We start from the raw sequence: 16,959 nt of genomic DNA on the forward strand, positions 1-16,959 counted from the left end.
GCTATAGAATGATTGTTCAATCATTGTAAAGGAATCGTTCTCTGTTTAACAATAACTAATTGTAATTCAACCAATCAATGCTCACAAAACTGATTAAGAGAAACATTGACAGCTGAGACGAATTAGACTTTATATTTTTGTGTTAGCCAAGTAACGCTGCGGCAGATACAACTTTTTGAGATAATTTCCCAACATATTATGTGCATAAATAAATATTTCCCAACAAATCTACATCGTTTGATTAATATTTAATGAACTACCATGTTGGGTTGGTCAAATTTGCCTCTATATTTAATCACTCGAACTCGAAAATTATAACTCAAATCCAACAAAAACAAAATAATATTTAAATCAATTTTCCTCTTTATATCTTTCACCCATTACGATTCTCGCACATTATTGTGTGATACTAGTTACTTCAATGGTACATACAACATCCGTCCAACTCAAGGTATACAATACGTCATATATGTATGTGATGCAACAGCATAAACAAAATTAAATAAAAAATCAAGAAAAGGAAAAGATCCATTAATTTGTTTACTTCATACAATCAAACATCCAATATTTAATAAACATATATGATTCAATTTTGTGGGATGAATTAAGAGAAGAAAGAATTTTAGCTGTAGTTTAGAGTGTTTATTTGATTTAAGAGACTTTAATTGCCACCAAAATGACTCTTTCAAATAAAATCTATCAATTCCTCATTATTTTATTGTCACGATTCATTTTCGCTACATTGAATGCAATTTTACAAGGTAGCAAAAGGTTTAGTGAAAATAATTGTTAATAAAAATGGACAATAAATTGCCAGAGAGTACGATAACCATACTATATTTTTATAAAAGTTATTTTAGGTTACTTTTGGGTTGATGGGTCATATGTATTAAACATGAAAATAAAACGAAAAATTAAAGATTTTTTTTTTTACTTCAATAAAAGTATCAAGAAATATTTTTGTTCAAAGAACAAGAAACAAAATTTTCAATTATATACAAATATAGTTTATTTATATATAATGATTGAATGCATCCATTGAGAAAAAAAGAAAAATTGATTACTTTTTGCGAATTTTTCATTTAACGTTCTAAATCTATCGTTTATATATTTGTATTTTTTGTGTTCTTTAATAATTATTCAATTCGAAAATCCAAAGGAAACATTTATTTTTAAATCTTTATTTCACAAAGTTAATTTATAATAGGTAATAATATAATGAAAATAAATCCTTTTTTCAATTGATAAAAAAATGAAATTAATGTGTATCTCCTTAGCAATTGAACCAGTAGTGAGATGTCGGTATTGAAATCAAAGTTCTCGGAAACGAATGAATGAAACCAAAATTGCACAGGATTGGCTGTTATAGTATCAAAGCCATAAACACAATTCCCCTTTTTAGTCAATTTGAAATATTATCACAAAACGTTTAAAATTTCATTTAAGTTTTCAAATTTTTCCCCAAAATATTTAATTTTTTGTAAGGAGAAGTAGATTCTTTTTTTCCCAAAGGTAATAATTTTGTGTGAAGGGCAGTTAATTTTTTTGGAAAAAGTTCAAAAAATTAATTTTTCAATTTTTTTTAAGAGTAGTTGATTTTTTGAAATTTTTTCCACAAAAATTAATATTTAAAATTTTATTTAGGTTCTCAATTTTTTTCCAAAATATATAATTTTACAAGTATTTTTTTTTAACAAAAAAATTAATTATTTCATAAAGATTATATTTTTTTTTCCAAAATTTTGTTCGATTTTTTTAAATTTCAAAAAATTGAATATTTAAAATTGAATATAATTTTGCGGACTTTTTTGACAAAATTTAGTATTTTGTCAAAAGCTGTGAATTTTTGAATTTTTTTTCTTAAAAAAATTAATATTTTTAAATAGCTGTAGATTTTTGAATATTTTTTTTCAAAGAAAATGATGTAATTACCCAATATGTCATGTGTATTTATCATCCAAATAGTCACATACATCTTTTTTGTGGAAAGGTGTTTTTTTTATTTTTATGTGGGCTATTTTCATTTTATTTACTATTAGGGCTAAATAAATATATACTACAAAATAATAATAAAAACTTGATATAAATTATAAAAATAGACTAGAAGCCCCTAGCCATTCAAAAAGAACATATACCTACATATGTTAGACTAGTATCTGTAATATAATATATATATATTTACATATAACTAGATATATAAACATCATCTCATAAGAAAGAAAGACATTTATACAAATCCATGTATATCTATGTACATGGCACATACCATTGATAAATAATCAAATACTCATATTGAGAAATGTTCAGAGACCGTAATTGTTTTTCTTCCATTTTTATGATCATATACATAGAGTTATGGAGTTAACGGGCAAGGGTGTTCACAGGATTATATTTTTGGGTGGGAGGGGGTTTAGTTTTTATGGGAGTTTTCTGAAAATTGAAAAAAAAATGATAATTTCATAGCTATTCCCAAAAAAATACACAAACCCAAAACTATTCACAAAAAGTGTAATCTTTTGGAAAAAAAAAAAATCAAAAAACTATTAAATATTAAATTTTTTAATCTGCTGTATAAATTGCCCGAACTACAAATATAATTAATTATCTTAATAAGCAAAAATTCCTTAATTTGGGAGGGGTTACAGCCCTTCCTGCCTATCCCCTGCGGACACTCCTGTCAGGTGTATCAAAACTTTTTTCCCATTCGGAATGCCTAACTTAATCATATAATACTAGAAACATGTAAGCGAAGGCTCAAGCCTACCCGCTACAAATGGCCTGGAACAACTGATTCATTACTACAATGACATAATATAAGTTCATAAGGCCATAAGTCGACCATTTGTCTTCTTTTTTGTTTTTTTTTGAAGAAAACAACAACTATTTATTTGAATTAAATAGTAAAATATTGTATCTTTGATGTAAAAAATCAGGCCTGTGAATTACATGATTTACAGGTTTTTTTAAACTAATTAATTCAAGATAATGCAACTCAACTTAACTTGCATAAGTTAATAAGTTAAGTGATTTAACTTTTAACTTAACTTGTTGATCATTTAAACAGCGTTATTTTAACTTTAACTTAACTTGATTAATTTAATTTGTCAAAGTTACATTTATTTTGTTAATCTAGATTGAAATATTAAAAAACTGTCTTCAAGTAAACGTATCGACACTATTTGTTTTATCAAACTTTTCAACTGGGTCATTCCACATCAAATCCATCAAAAGGATATTTTCTCAGTATTGTACAAAATGTCGTTTTTATATTAAGTCCAATATTTTTATAATTATATAAATGGTTTAAAATTAGATAGAATGCCAAAAAAGTCTAAAATTTTATTTGTCTTTGACTTCCATTTTAGTAATAACTTGATATATATATTTTTTTTCTTAATCGTTCAATTGGAAGTGAAGAAAATTTCAGCCAGAAAGACCGACCAATAATCTTTATTATAAATTGACAAATCTCCCAACGGACTATCTTAAATAGTTATTTTTTAATATCGAAATTAATTTTTAATTAACCAAGGTTGGGTGAGTGGATGGATCTTAAATTACTCTAAAGTGAATTAACTTGAACTTAACTTGTAAAAAAAAAAAATCTAAAAAAAAAAAATAGTAGTTATTTTTCATAGAAATTGAAATTAACTTTAATTCAACTAGATTAAAAAAAAAAAAAATAAGAATTAACTTAATGTTAACTATTTAAAAGATAAGTTAGCTTGCCCCTCACTGACTTCATGATTATAATGTTTCTACACCTTTTTCTATTTTGTTCCTTCATTGCATACAGTTCAGGTTTATTAAAACTCAAAATGACATCCAACCTGGGCCTCACGGCAGAGAGACCTCCAGATCATGTACATATTGTCGCTAATCTCAGAGGCTTTCTGGCCTTAAGGTTGTGGTGGTGTTTGCCAAAGGCCTTGCCCTCCACATACATTCAGAAGGGAAAGCCCAACGGGTTCACATCTTGTGAGGATGGTGGCCAAATTGTATTGTCCCAAAAAACCATGTTCTGCTTTATAAAGAACAAGGTCACTTTATATGTTTGGAAGCTGGCCTTGGCCCATGGGATCAACTTGGACCTCAATTGGATGATGTAGTCGGCTGCTGAAAGCCTGTTCCCGGCCAGGAATCAAATCAAGTGGATCTGAGGTAATTTAATGCACAGATGATGACTATTTTAGGAGATGACCGACCACCTCTAGGCTTTTTCTCCGAAGATTCTTCATGATGTTTTTTTGTCATTGTACATGGTCTTGGGGGCAATAACAGTCTGCATGTCCTTTATTGTGACTTCCAACAGGAGAAAAGTTTCAACTTGTACGTGATTCACTTGCTCCATAGTTGTGAAATGGCAATATCGGAAGTTTTAAAATCTGTCATTGCAACATCTAGGTATTATTATTATAAGTTTTCATACACCTGGTACACTGATTATTAGAGTCGTTATAAATATGACTTGTACTATTTATATATGTTTTTTTTTTGGATGATTATAATCATAAATAATAACATAATTATGTGTTTTAATTATCATGTTCATTTACGTATATAAATTTAGGTATTTAGTTTTTTTTTTTAACAAACAAACAACATTACATTTATATCCTCCCTAAAAAATCCTTATTACTACTTACTTTATACTTCGATATTCTTCCATCAAGAATTGAAAAATAATTATAACAGCTTGAAAAAAAAACCAGAAAAATATGGTTATGTTTACCAATTGGAAAAAAATTTAGCAACTGTTGAGGTAATATTTTATACAACTCTAGTGATAAGGTATAACTAGAATTGGGTTTTTGACTCAATTTATTTAGAATTTTTTTTGTTGTATACCTATATCAAAAGAGGTAAGGTTTGTCCATGTGTCTGAAGATACCTCATTTTTATCAACGTGCTTGTTGTTGACAGCCTGAAGATTGCTTAATTTTTACTTCCTAAGGTCGTTATTATGATTATTTGATTCTTGAGGAGAGAAAATTTAAGTTTTGAGTAGCTACGTGTTAGTAAAAAAAAGATTAATATTAAGGATTTGTTGGGAAGTTCTCTTGTATGTTTATTATCTAATCAAAGTTTGTATGTTCATCGACGCCTAATAACTCAGTGATAAAGGTAATATTTAGAGTATGTATTGATATTCCATCCATTATAAATAAATACATAAGATAGATTTTTGATTATTATTGACAGGTGTACAAAATAAGAAAAAGAAAAAAAAATAGCCGGAAAAAGTGTTCCTCTGAAAGATAAGTATTTTATTAATTTTCTTAGAAATGATTCCCTCCTCAGCTCATCATTGTATGTAGGTAATGACAAATGAGATTTGATTTAAAAGTGTGATCCCCCTCTCAACGTTGTTTCTCTCTTTCCTTTAATTCTATTTCTAGCTCAATTCCGTCTCATTAATCATGCCTGTATAATGTATAGATTGAAGGTTTACAAGAAAATCTACTTATAAGAATCATTATAGATTGAAAAGCAATATTATTATAATATCGTACATATTATTTATTCTAAGACCTCTTATTTATGTACAATTATGACAATGTTGCATGAGTGGATATTTATGTATAATACTATTCATCGTACCACAGAGGATGGACTTGAGTATTTATTTCCAAAAAATTTATAAAAATTTGTTAACAGTTGAGTATTTATTTTTAAAAAAATCAGAATTTTTTTTTTATATATTTATAAATATAATCTTTCGGACGTCCCTGATCATACATGGTTTTATTGAGTCATATCCATAAATTAGAATAGTGCAAAGATAAATAAATAAATAAAATATCTCCTGTTAGGGGGAGGAGGAGGAGCTTAGTTGTCATGGCATCTATTAAATAAGGCAACATGGAGAAGGGGGATAATTTCATATACAAGATATTAGGCAATAATTACTATAATGTATATTCTTAATTATAATCTACGAGGGTGTCTTGAAAAGTTTACAACCTCAATAAAAGGTAGTCATATCTTTCTAGCATCTATTGACAGTTACTCAGGAAGTTATAGCCATTTTGGAGGCGTAGTTGTTATATAATAGTCGTTTGAGTTAGTTGATGAGAGTGTTTATGCGGAAAAAAAAATCTGTGTTTTTTTTTTCAAACATAGTCTCTATGTAACTCTACACACTTATCCCAGATAAGTAACACTGATAATTAATTTTTGGTCAAAATCTGGGGATTTTGATATTTTTTTTTCATAACATTTTATATTTTAAATTTAACTTTTTTTCTTTTAAATAATTTTTTCATTCTTTTTTTTTTTTGTGAATAGCTATGGATTTTTGAAATTTCATACAAAGCATTTTAATTTTTGGATTTTTTTCAAAACAATTCTAAAACAAAGCTCCTCCCAATATTTAATCATGTAGACGCCCCTGTAATTACTTACTTTTCATGCAGTAATATTGTTGTGAATTTTTAATTGATTTATGAGTAATAATTATATAATACTATTAGTAACTGTAAGATCGATTAATTTATTACAAAATGGTGGTATAATACGCCTAGTCTGTCTCTTTTGTTATTAAATTAACCTAATTAGACATTGTAATTCATTAGTAGTACGTGGAGAAAAATAAAAATGTATGAAGCCTCTTCTATTCATAATGGTGATACTCAAAGATATTTAGTTATACATTCTGAGAGGATAAACATATCACAAGTGTGTACTCAGAAATGTTTTGAGCATTATCCAGCCTAATACTCCATATTTTTCGATAAAAATATTTCTGTTTTTTTTTAAATATAATACTAAGCAAATTTCATTGATCTTGTAATAGAGGGGACCAAAAGTATGCAAACTCAAAACTGCATTTATATGAAGTTTATGAATAGAAATTGACTATATGATCGTCAGATACGGGACATTAAGTGAGCTAATTTACTGTCTCTCAGAGGTAATATATTTTTCTTAACATAATAATAATTGTGGTCTTGACCTTCACCGGAATTACACAAATTATATCTTATGTCCTCTAAGTAAGATGCTCAAGAATTTTTCATTGAATAATTCTGACATTTATTTTTGAAAAAACAAAATTTAGTCATTTCAACTTTAATTTGAATTTGATCCATGATTTGAATCCTTTTTGGTAATATAATCTTCCATTTACGTGCCACTTCGTAGCAATAACAGTCTCAAAAACTCTGGATTCATACAGTATGTAATTAACTCATTGGAATAACTCAAATAATTACACCTTCGGTATATTTTTACAATCCTATATATTGTTAGTGATGATAATCGTGTGTATTTCGGGCATGTTCAAAAAAGAAACATGGCAACCCTTACAATTTGAAGAATATTTTGGAGGAGATCAGCTATAATCAGGTGTGACAAGGGAGGAGTGGGAAAAGGAAATAAATAAGGACATTGGTAAGAATTACTTTGATGCCGATCCTTAATTCTACTCTAAGTCGAACAAGAAAATAAAATAATAATTCCTCAAACAATTCCTAGGGTTACTCTCCGTCATTAATGAGCAAACGCCGTAATGTTTAATCAGATTTTGAATATAACTGAATGTAACGGAAAAGGAAGTTTTCTCCTCCAGAGTTAAATAATAATGACAACAGCAAAGGAAAAGAAAACTCATTCTTCCGAATACCAATTTAAAACATAATGGGTCAACTAAAAACTATACCGGATTTTCATCACTACCTATAGTCCATGTCGTCTTCAGCTGAATAAATGATATAAAATTTTAATTATATATTATTGCCCAAATATCCTACACTGCTGAAATTTTTTTGATTCCTGAATGATTTTTTTATCGTTGTATGCTTTGCAGGCCCCAATAAGATTTTCAATCAGAGGTGGGGTTTTTGGACTCGAGCCTACTTGGAACTCGACTTGCACTCAAGTGAGTGCTATTGTTTACTAAACTCAATAGAAGTCTTGATAAGTATGGACTTATAATGAGCTCAAATAAATCTGAGTACTCGAACTAGACTCGCAAACTTGACTTCCCCTCTCTCAGAAAGTCAATGTTCGCGTTTGTAGAGCTTGTACATCCTATCATAGTTCAACATTCGCTATTCACAACGTCTATACATTAAAGGTAATCCACATGAAAATATTTTAAAATGTAAGTATATTGTAGGGATCAAGTATTGTAATTCAATCTTCATAAGATTTGAACTCATATGTTCGAGAGATATAGGTAAATATATAAATGTGTATATATTCTATTCTTCATAGGGTTCTAAGTACATGGGAGTAGTATTTCTCTCTCTATACGTTCTAGTAAGGCTTCATGGCCTTTGAAAAATGGAAAAAGGTTATTTATAGTAGTAAGTATTATTACATTTTATAGTACTTATAATGACAGAATGATGTCTTAATAAATAATTATATTACTACTCGAATATACATTATATTAATGATATAATATTAAACATTTTTCTGCCAAAAAAAACCCTTTGACACAAAAATAATATATTTTTATACTAGTCATGCCAAAAACTACGAATGTAAAACGAGAGCTAAAGGTAGGCACAAACTCTCTCACAAAGAAAGAAGCAATTATGTAGAATTTATTTATTTAAAAAAATATATAGTTATTATTATATTAATTGGTGCGTATTTGAGGAAAGAAGCTCATGCAATAGGCTCATTAAATCCATTGTACATTCTACCAAGGAGCAAAATTACCCTAGATATGAAACTACGACAATGAAACCTTATAACTAAGTTCATACATATATATCAAGACACTGAAGAAATAAAATAGAGCGAGAGAGATTACAAATAAAACTGTACCACCACAAATATTTTACCAAATTGCCAAATCATTTGATGTATATAAGAAGGAGTTATATATATATAACAATAAAGAGAGCAAAAACACTTGATTTCCAAGAAAAAAAAAGCAAAGGCTATTTACAATATACTCAATGATTTAACCGTTCTACAGTTGGACAGTTTTTGTACAAATTTTAGATTATAGACTTATAATATGTGTAAAAATGATCTTGAGGTTTACTTTAGCTATCCTTCTCCTAAACCCACTCATACCTATAATATGTAAATGAATATATAGGCCTAGAGCATTTTAAAAATAAAACATAGCAATATGATAGAACCAGAAGTGGATTTTTGGTGATTTTACTTCTGCGTTAATGAGTGAATCCCCAAAAGAGGATCATTGAATATCTATATTGAACAACATACATTCATGACGCCCACATTCTTATTTCCCTATTTCACTTTTTGTTTTGTTTTTAATATAAGTTTCGATGATATCAATGAATGACTCAATTATGTTCATGAAACTTTACATTATATATATATATACATACATCAATATTAATTGTTATTGTAAAAAAATCTATTGATCAACTTTTTTATTTTTTTTGCTATTTAATAGGTAATATGACAAATATAACTTACCTCAGGAAGAAATTATTTGAGGATGTAAATACTAAATAGATTCGCGAAGAGTGGAATCACTTTTCCGTGTATAATAATACAATATCAATTTTTTCCTTGCTCTAAAACACCAAATGGCTTTAAATGCCATTCAGTTCCATGGTATTACTATTAATATATACCTATGGACCAAGCAGCACTTTAATAAGAACTATAACTAACTAAAGTTTAAGGAATTTTTTTAAAGAAAAAAAAAAGGAGCGCTGGGAAAGAAGTCGAAGTGTCTTTATAGGAGTGTAGATTACTTTTTTTAAACAGCAGCAGAAGACGCATATAAGTGGGGAGGGGGAAAGTGGAGAGAACGAGAGTGAAGTACTCGGTAGTTGATTGTTGAAAGAGAAGTACGGACAAACTACTCAGAGAGTAGTACATACTACTCCATATATCTGAGTAAGAATCCGTCAGAGGGAAAAATATATAAATTACCTACCTGCTAAAAGGAATATAAAAGGACTCACACACCTGTCCCACCCGCATTGGACTCTATGTCCTTCAAATCAATGATCATAATGCCATTAATATATATATATATTAAGGGAATAAGGGCTGCATTAACTTATTTACATAAAAATTTGTAAGGAAGAATTGGGGTAGAAAATTATGCAATTTATTGATACAAAAATAATTATTAGGTGTAAATACTCGATAACCTTAAAGTTACCTATCAAAAACTATTATAATACTCTTAACTTGAAAACCCAAGTACATCTAAAATAGTTGTTAGCCTAAACAAATCCGTCGTCGTAATAGGAATCCCTGATTATTGATAAAGACTAGACATAGATTCGAGTTAAAATGTTCGAGTTAGGCGATTATATTCATATTTTACTTGGAGTTTCCAATATAGGGTTCGAGTTTGCTATTTAGTTCATAACATTAATCGGAGAACTGATGTTGGTTACTAATGACTCATTATAGTATATTTGGCCCCATCAGTATCATCTATCTTGAATAGTTATTTATAAATTTGTACAGGGGGTACACAGGATTTTATATGATCATGGTTTTTGGGAAGGGGCATGGTTTTGAAAAAAAATTATAAAATCCATGGTTATTCTCAAAAAATTTCAAAATTATTCTTTTTGGAAAAAAAAAATATCAAATATTAAATTTCAAATATTAAAACTTTCAAAATTCTATAGCTTTTCACAAAAAACTCGAAAAGATATTTCGATTTTCTATGGTTGGAATTCAAACTATGTCTAGTTTTCGGAAAGATATTTTGGTCGAGTTCGTATAATTTACAATAAAAATTCATTGAACTAATTTTGAGTATTATTGAAATCCAACTCTACCAAGGATTCTAGTGTAACTATCTTACATACTCCTCAGTTTATTTTATCCCTGATGGTTAAGGTTGATATTTTTAGTTGACGGTATTATGAGGGTTTTGAGATGTAACAGTCATCAATCTTAAGCCTAGTATCATTATTAGACATGGGAGAAACGCAAGCGTAAATTTAAAAAAAGTATAATATGTTGGTAACATTAAGAGAATACATATCGTCTGACTGAGATAACTACGTAAACGAAATGGCTCCTTGCTAACAAATATTTCAAATTTTTAAAATAGAGAGGGAGGGTCAATAAGAGGACAAATATCTTGATGATTACTAACATACATATTTTTTAATATTTATACTCTCAAGAATTTTGGCATTTCTAATCAATAAAATATATTTAATTTTATAGACTCTCTCAACCTTTCCCCCAACGATAATCAAAATAAATGAGGGTAAAAATAAATAAATTTTTTACAGGGAGACAGGGGGAACAAACTATTTAAAATTTTATCCAGCTTTATAAACAAGTGATAAATTCATACCTGCTTATATTTTTTGAAATTTGTCAACTTCTATCAATATCAATATATACTACAGTTTTCCTTTGTAGGTCTATTTAAATCATGAAATATCTTTAAGATATAAACAAGAACGTAAAATTGATCAAATTTCCTGGGAAAAGTAACCTAACTTTGAAATCCCACCCTGAGAGATATGATTAAAAAAATGTATTTTTGATGCTGTGATCCCTGTTGCCAAAGTTTCATTTTCATAAAAGCTGGGTCATTTTCTTTTATTCTTGATCAATTAGTTGTCAGACTATTTCAGATTTGTTTTTGTTTAAATCAAAATTAAGGTGATAAGACTTTGAAATTTTTAACTTTTGACCATATTTTCTAAATTTTCACTTTTCAAAATAGTCAAGTAACAAATTTCAAGAGGTCAGCTCTTTGGGATAAAAAAATCATTCAAAAACAGTTTCGTACATCAATAAAACATGAAAGCGATGCTGAAAATTTTGGTCCAAAAAGGGACTGGGACGAGAATCTATATCCCATGAACAAATAAATGTTATGTGTTGAAATTTAGCACACTTGATGTTGTCATGAATTTGAGCTTGTGTTTCAAAAATCATCTAAATCTGAAAGTGTCAGGTTATTTTTTTGATGATCTGACGTGGAATGACCCTAATTTATTAAACAGCTAGTCTCTAAAACTTACATTTTCAATTTTTTAAACTCTTCCGGTTTCCAACTCAAAAAACAAAAACAATAAAACGGGAGACTCTAAAAATATAACCAATTAGTAGAGTTGAATAGTAATTTGTAATGACAAAACTACCATTGAAAATTAGTAATGGAAAAACAGTTGTTGCTTCCCTTTTTGGGCATTATTTAATGGGTCTTTGTGGTGTTCAATTCTTTTTCTGAATGGAACAATCTTTCCTATTTTTAGTATTAACTGTTTAAAAAATTTATAATGTATATGAATTTAAATAACATTATATTATCACCTCCCCCAACCCCACTAATGCTTTTATAAATGAACTCTAGGGTTTCCCTATTTATATCAATATCTAATTTACTCCCTCTAAAATTATATAGTTTGGAGCTGATATTATCATACATCTTAATTAAGTATAAACATATCTCTTGCTCCCACACTCTTTTCGCAATCTTTTTTTCCTTACACACATTTTAAACTCTACGAATTAGAATCACTGGTTTCAAAGGATTTAAATGCTTGTTAAAATATACAAAATGTATAATTATACTCCACTTGGCTGTAATGAACATGATATTTATTACATCTCTCAACCTGTCCATCTAGAAAAAAAAACAAAAAACCCAAAAAACAAGGCTCTCAAGTCTCACCCATTTGGTATGATATTTACTCATTTCCATCCCTTGCCAGGCTCATACACAACATTTCATATTTCTCAAACATTTTGTACTCTATCATCAATCATGATAGAAAAAATAGCGGATTTAGAACTCCAATGATTCAAATGAAAGAATCCTGACCTCGTTATAGAGGCCATAAAATGAGCCACAATTGTAATTCAATGTTTTATCATCAGTCAAAGATATTTTTGTGTGTTTGTATTAATATTTTTCATTTTTAGAACTTATTTTATAAGATGATAGCCAAGATTTATGGCATCATACTAATGATGGCGCCATGGACAAACAACACAATGATATTATCTCAAAAATTGAGAGATGTGTTTTTTGTAAGAGCACGAGGAGAAGGCGGGAGCAAGACATATGGTTTTGTTGAATTAAGACCATTGTTAATACTAGATGAATATTGTAGTTATTATTTTTTATTTACTGGGGGGAGCAGAAAATGAATTACTACTTTAATGAATATAACCTTCTGCATTTAAAATATCCCGAGTGCAAAGTAAATATTATAATTATATTTAAATTAATTTATATTTATTTTAAATACATTTCAAAATCAATTTACACCACAGATAGGCAAGAATTCTTCTTTTAGGGGAAGACGCAAACACCACGAGGACTGATTAGATAATGAACAAAAAAGAAGAAGGAGCACACACATCAATCGATTTTCCTTTCTAATAGGTGAATTAGTTGTTTTTTTCTTTACGCAAATCCCTTCTTTACTTACAAGTATTTGCTATAATAACCGAGGATAGAGACACCACATGGCATTTATTGGTAGTTTGTATACTTATTTGTTTATTAGAACAACTTAGTACATCTGCACTCAATGTTATTGATATTATTTGTAGTTTGCTAATGCCGAATGAATTAAGGACACTAATTAGGGACATATATGATAGAAAATAATATAGTTTGCATCAAATTGAAAAAAAAGAGAAAATGTGTATGGAAGAAAAAAAAAAGGCTTAACTCTCCCCAAATTCAAAGCACATTTCCATTCAATGGAATACAATGTAATGTACCAAAGCCGATAAAATTCACTTTTTAGTTATTTACTTTTTGAGGAATAACGTTAAAGCATTCAGTTGATACTCAGGAATGATTCACACTAGCATAAAACACTAACAAAATGCTATAATATGTTGGCCCTTTTCCGGTAACATAGTATGTGTACTCTGAAAAATAGTAAACAACCGCCATATTAATCACATTTAATTAATAACATATTTTCTTTGTCAATAAACAACTTTCCCCTTGAACACTTTCAAAAAGCTTGTGACTTATGAACGTTGTCATATGAGGGAAAACACATTTCTCCTTTATTGAATTAACCTAGGCTGCATCTAGATTGCATTATGCAATCCTTCAAATTTCTCCCAATAACATACATTCTAGTGCATTTCCCCGGTACTATAGTGGTAACGAGATACCATTTAAACGGATGGAACGACGTTGCTTGATGGACTTTATATTCTATTGAACCCAATGTCTGTAGGTATGCGGAAGGTCGTTCGTAGAGAAAATAATACGCATTATATATATGGACTTCAAAGAAGATTTCTGGGTCAGATGGAGTAAATGAAACTCCATCTGACCAATTAAAGGAACAATAAAAAAAAGGTCCAATACTGTACGGATTTAGTACTTGCGATGGTTCTAGTTCCATCAAAATCAAATTTTTGGCCTTTCCTTCCCCAACAAATTGTGTGCGAATTTCTGAGCTAGCAAACAAAAATCCTTTGGACATTCATATCAGTTCATATCAATTAATTTTTACAAAAAAGTACCGAAATAGTTATTGATACCAGAGCCGGTACTTCTTTCATATTGGTCTTCAAAGACATATTTTACTCCAACTCATAGCTAAAACTATGGACTTCTACACATATGGAACACTCACGGATCCTAAATGATGAAAATATACAAGAAGAGATTAGTTAAGCAAGTGGAAAAATCCTAATCCCAAGAACATTTTTAGTACAAATTTTGTTGACTATGATAATACTTTTTTACTTACTTGGAGAGCTAAGAGCATTATTTATTACTCCAACACTAATTATACAATCTCTATAAACTGTCAAGTGGAGGAAAAATTGCATAGGTCACAAGGGTTAATTATTACTTGATTTCATCTGTAACAAGGTACTTAGATACAATGTATTGTATATCAAAGACAATGTTTTCACGAAAAAAAAAAAATATTGAGAAATGTGGACAATTTATGTGACGTAATTTGTATAAATCTTATAAAACTAAAAAAAGGAAAAATATAATCCATATAATTCTCATAGAGATAAATTACATAAAGTGAGCAATAGCAAGGGTAATTATTTGACGGCACAACAGCGGACGATAGAAAAAAGATAGTTGACTAAAACAATCGAAAACATAGTATTTTTGGCTACTAACTCCAACATTTTTAGCAAATGAAAGGTATAATTTGTATCTCATTGGTCATTACATGACGTCAACCCACACATCATTACTGCACACGTATATTATTTAAATAATATATAGGTATTTTAGGTAGTCCCACGTTTAACAACGCGACTATTGTGGTTTTTGCAAAATATTGGGGTTAAGAAAAATAATTAGGCCATTCAAACTATTTATGATCATCTCTTTGATTCATCTCCTATAGATAACCATATATGCACACTTATTAAATATATTTCAAAATACTAATGGAGGCATACAACTATACCATTTGGGAAAAGGTAAAAGTAAGAGGGTTCAAGGAACTAAAGTTTGGAGCGTACTCACAAATCTTATTCAATCTAAGAATAAATCATGATTGATTCTTGCATTGAATTATAGTCAGAATAATCTCCCAAATTCATTTATTATATATTGAAAGGCTAAATAAAATTATGTTTCACTTTAAAAATTGGAATAAAATATTAATATATGTATGTATAAAGAATATTTATTAATTAATTAATATATATAAATTATAGAGACAGAAATACATGTCTATGGTTTTGTTCATACATTATTATTTTTAAATAAACACTAAAACAAAAAATAATTTATGTGTCCTCTAAGTTTTTTAAGATACTTAACTATTACATTTCCATTGATTTGGTCAACTACTTATTTATATTATCGCTATGTATTTAATCTCTACGGGAATTATAATACTTGAAGCATATTTTTATTTTATTATGACTGAATGTTGCCCTCTAAACTCGTCCAATCTGAATCCGATTGATTTTATTTGTGTGTGGCACAATTGAACGACAAACAAATGGAACCCCAGCAATACCGAAGGCGAACTTATCAGTCATATAAAGAAGTAATACCAGGATTTACCAAGGGGCCAAGTAACTAAGGCCTGCTTGCACTTTTGGTTTCTTATGGAGACTCTCATTGAGACTGGAGGTGATTTTATTATCTAAAATAAATCAAAATCCATCAAGCTTTCAAAAGTTGGTTTTCTTTTTTTGATCTAATAACTGGTTGGAGAAAAAATTGAATTAGAAACAAGACAGAATTTTCAGCACAGACATCTTGTGTACCCTGTATATTACCCTTATGTAGGATGTGTTAGTATTTCAATTGCCTAGAATTTCATGATATCACCTTTGCAGTGCTATCAACGTACTCAACTTATTTATATTCTGCTTGGTGAGGTTGCAAATATTGACTGATATACCTACCTTATCTCTATGTATCCTGAACCATCATGGTACCTCAAAAGTTATATATCCCGGAGTTGGAACAAAAATAATCATGTGTCTGTCATTTCAATTTAAAAAAATGAACAGATGAATAGAAAGCAATTAACTAAGAGTCCCAAGAGGAAAATTTTATAGGTTACAAGGAGCAGCTTGATCTTTACATGTTTGATTCTGTGGATTTTAGAAGGTGATTTGCAGGGAATGGAAACCGGAGAGTGACTATAGAGGCACCTAGTCTCCATGTTCCTCATTAAACTCTTAAAACAATAAAAATCCTTTTTTGTTCAACTAGTGAATCATCTTTTTTAATAATTAAAAAACGTTGCACAGATCTTTATATTTGCATTTTTTTTTAAACAAAAATAAAAGAGAAATGGCGCCTCCTTATCATAATGGGCTGTTTTTTGTTTTTGTTTTTTTTGGTTCGGATTGAACCATTAGTCATTAAAACAATTAAGATAGAGGAACAATTTTTATCACCTGATAGGTGGAACATAAATCGTGTGGGCAGGATATTATAAGTAGCATTATATAGTTGGTCTAAAATGAAGACATACTTTATATTTTTGACAAATAGAAATATGAAATGTCTAGCTCATTGTTAGAACATTTAGCTTCTGTCGGGATGACATGGTT

At 29.0% G+C, this 16,959-nt stretch overlaps 1 protein-coding gene across 6 annotated transcripts in view; it reads right to left on the reverse strand.

Annotated features, from left to right (window-relative positions):
* Nucleotides 1–9,803, reverse strand: part of LOC121121312 (diuretic hormone receptor) — an 86,602-nt gene extending 76,799 nt beyond the window's left edge. For all 6 annotated transcript variants that reach the window (XR_011781249.1, XR_011781246.1, XM_071890158.1 and 3 more), the window contains exon 1: nt 9,409–9,803. The gene's annotated coding sequence lies outside the window, so the exon portion shown is untranslated. The remainder of the gene's footprint in view (nt 1–9,408) is intronic.
* Between the last annotated feature and the right edge of the window lie 7,156 nt (nt 9,804–16,959).

This window comes from Lepeophtheirus salmonis, chromosome 1 (assembly GCF_016086655.4).
Source record: "Lepeophtheirus salmonis chromosome 1, UVic_Lsal_1.4, whole genome shotgun sequence".
In the NCBI taxonomy this organism is placed as follows: Eukaryota; Metazoa; Arthropoda; class Copepoda; order Siphonostomatoida; family Caligidae; genus Lepeophtheirus; species Lepeophtheirus salmonis.